The sequence below is a fragment of the Lagopus leucura genome, unplaced genomic scaffold (assembly GCF_019238085.1).
Source record: "Lagopus leucura isolate 7727_CA_CO unplaced genomic scaffold, USGS_WTPT01 Super-Scaffold_100002, whole genome shotgun sequence".
NCBI lineage: Eukaryota > Metazoa > Chordata > Aves > Galliformes > Phasianidae > Lagopus > Lagopus leucura.
Window position 1 is genome coordinate 13,322,715 of NW_024962263.1, and position 3,535 is coordinate 13,326,249.

A 3,535-nucleotide genomic window follows, 5' to 3' on the forward strand; every position below is an offset into this window, starting at 1 on the left:
AGAAAGAGGGGAGACTTAGATTGGTTAAAAAGAGCAAGTTTTTTATAGTGAGGGTGGTGAGGCACTGGAAAATGTTGCCCTGAGAGGTGGTGGATGCCCCATCCCTGGAGACACTCAAGGTCAGGCTGGATGGGGCTTGATGCCTCTATTCTTTATGCATTGAGCATCTCATCAGCTCTTTTTATTGCAGCATGAAAATCTGCATGAAATTGTTTGTTCACTGTGGCCATGAGAATTCCCCCCCCCCTCCATCTTTCAATTACGTAAGGCATAGATTGCTCTGACAGGAGAGCATGACACTCTATTTTATTGTGCCACTCACTGAATTCTATGTGCAGAGGCTATTTTATATTAATTTCTGAATAACTGATAAAAGTATATGTAAGTAGAGATTGATCTTCCGAGGTACTGAGAATACAAATACTATGACTAATGTTTCTAGTGTAGGAAGAGCCTGTTTACCTATGAGTTTGGAACAAAAGTGTGCTTGCCTGGGTACTCTTGTAGTCTAGGACTGTAAATGATCGAAAACCTCACAGATGTGTATTTTAAACAGTTACTGGAGTACTGTAATCAATTGCCCTATCATTTAGAAAAGAGTAAATACATGCAGATTTGAATCCTATTTAATACTCATGGAAAACTGAGTCACAAATTCAGAGAAAGACAGAGATGGGAAGAGAGGCCATCTGGAGATGACCTGGTCCAATTCCCTATTCAAGAAGAGTCTGCTGGAGTATACTAATAAGAATTGTGCATCTTGTTCCAACACTGTTGGACACATTGTTCCAGTGTGGGGCCGGGCTGCCTCCTGTGTGGCTGGGCGCCAAATGCTCTTCTGGAGCACTCTTTTTCTTTTCTACATCTTCAAGACAGTTTTGAAGCAGCCCAAAGCATGTATGTACATCCTCCCTAACTACTTAATTCCTTTGGGAACTTTGTGGCGTTTGAAATGCAAGACTTATGTTTGGGCAGTTCCTCTACATGCCTTAATAAAGTGCAGGAGAACTGCAGGTCCATGAGGATCAGTTCCTATTGGGATGCTGTTCTCTCTTTGTTCTCCAGAAGCAATTTCTTCTGACATTCAGTGGATTAAGTCAACAACTGTCTTTGTCTGAGTTCACTTTCTTTAATGTTTACTTAACAGCAAGTGCTCTCTTTCCTCTTTCTTAGCATCTTCTGGTATTTTTCCTGCCTCTGTGGGATTACTATTGCAAAATGTCATTAAAATCCAGTGATTTTTGTCACAACAGTGCTGATAACGTTATTCCAATTTGACCCTAAGAGGACCAGCTCAGCTTTCTGGACACAGTTTATTTTGCTAAACTGAGAGACTGAGTGACACTGAAGGTTGAAACAGAAAGCATGATTGTGTATAGTTGAATAAGAATGAGATTCCAAGAACGTACATAGCTATAATACAGTTCTTAACAGCTTATTTTAAAATCTCAAGAGAAAATGAATCCTGTTTTTATGTTCTTTTTTAAAAATGTTAAAACAATAAAGGTATTCTAATGTATATTCCACAGTCTGTCACACGTGTTTTTCCAATCAGATGTTTTTATTTAGCTGAGAAAATGACATCTTCCTCCTTTCTCACAGGCCAGCAGTCACAAAGGGCTCATTGGAGTCTTCTCACTCCCTGGTCTTGGAGCCACTTGCATGATGTAAAATATTTTAGCTCAGACTTATCAGGAAGTTTTATTTTTGGCTACAGAAGAGGAATAAAAAAATACTGAAGCTGTTCCATTCTGGTTAAAATACAAGCATATAAATTAGCACTCCCAACTAACTATATAAAATGGCAGTGTTTAACGATCAGAGCCCCCACAGTCTGGTGGAGAGCTTGTGAGATACAGATTGCAGTCGCTTTGCAGCAGAGCTTACACTGACTCTAATGGGAATTACATGCCTCTCAGGAGGGCAGTAGTAGTCTGAAGAAAAGTCTCTCAAAGAAATACAATCCTGACAGTGTTTTGGTGTTGCTGTGCAATGTTACGTCTTGGGAGGATGGAAGAGAGCGTCAGATTGTACAGACGTGGAAAGCGAGAAACAAGGGAAAAGGTCACAATGAAGGTGAAAATGAGAGTATATTTTAATAAGGGCAAAAGTGAAAAGCAGTGTTCTATCTTGTGATAGGTGCCTGTGATAGAAAATTCCGTGAGTGAGCAAAAACTGGAAGATTTTTTTGTTGAAGTGCTATATATGTATATGTGTCAGAGTATATATGTATATACAGATGTATGCATGGATTACTATTTGGTCATGGTTTTTCCACAGGAGTCCCATTTCACCCAGCACACAGGGCAATTGGTGCTCATTCTCAAATCTTCTAAAATATTCCTTTTTTTTTCCCCACTCTTCCTATATGTGGACTCATAAGCTCTCTCTTAAATGTGGATGTGTTCTTTTCCTTCTGGGCTTTTCTCAGGTGCTTGTGCTGGAATAACCTCATGGATTTCAAATACTAAAAACCTCATAGCATCTTTCAAGTAGAAGGGTAATATCCACGTTTTACTGACTACTGCCATAGATCTGAAGATTAAAGCCAGCATCGAAAGGAAATCCAGCAGCAGAGGTACAGATTGGATGCTGTCCTTCAGGTTGACATACGGTTTCTTTAGCTGTAAAATCTTTTCTCCTCCAGTTTGCTACTCCCCCACTCTTAAAGTCTTCATGTGTCACTAACAGAGGAGCTGGGTTATGAGGAGACCAGATCGTAGCCTTTCAATACCTGAAGGGGGACTATAAGAAGAAAGGAGACAGACTTCAGTAAGGTCTGCTATGATAGGGCAAGGAGAAGGGGTTTAAAATTAAAGGACAGGAGATTTAGATTGGATAAAAGGAAGAAGTTTTTTACAGTGGGGGTGGTGAGATGCTGGAACAAATTGCCCAGAGTATAATCAAAGAATATTAGGATGTTATAATCATAAAATAAACAGGAGAGTTAGGCAAAGCAGACTATGACAACAAAAGAGAATAAATAGAAGGCTTACCCCTATCCTGGGCTCACTCACAAAACACCAGCAGAGGCAATCTCCAGAAGAGATCCTTCCCCACTGGTAGCCAGCTCTTAAATAGGTCTAGGAGGGCTGGAGCCTGGCTCCACCCCTTCTGGCAGCACAGGTGAATTCAGAGGTACCAGGAGGGGAAGGTCTGCTCTCCAGGGCAAGATACAAGCTGTATTTCTATCCTGGGTCAACACTTCCGCTTGTACTGGGGCACGTCCTGGCTGCCTGTACCACACCTTCTGGTCAGATGTCTGCGGCTGCATAACGATATCAGGCACCAAAGGAGGTGTCCTGATCTGCCACAGGGACAGGATGGGGGTCCCTTCAGCAATAAAGATCCGAGTGTTGACCACAATATCAGCAGGCCATGTACCTATTACTGGAGGGACTACTGAGCCTCCCACCTCCAATAGTCTCCCCCAAGGTGCAAATAGGCCACACCACTTGGGTCCTACCTGCACATTCCAGGGCTATTTTATTTTATGGGTACCCGGCTCTAAATTCCAAGGGGCAGGGAGCAGAAT

At 41.8% G+C, this 3,535-nt stretch overlaps 1 long non-coding RNA gene across 1 annotated transcript; it reads right to left on the reverse strand.

Annotated features, from left to right (window-relative positions):
- Positions 1-1,542: 1,542 nt before the first annotated feature.
- Positions 1,543-3,037, reverse strand: LOC122179169. Its single transcript, XR_006178559.1, has 2 exons — positions 2,997-3,037; positions 1,543-2,745 (listed from the first exon to the last, which is right to left on the reverse strand). It is a non-coding gene; the product is annotated as an uncharacterized LOC122179169 (long non-coding RNA).
- Between the last annotated feature and the right edge of the window lie 498 nt (positions 3,038-3,535).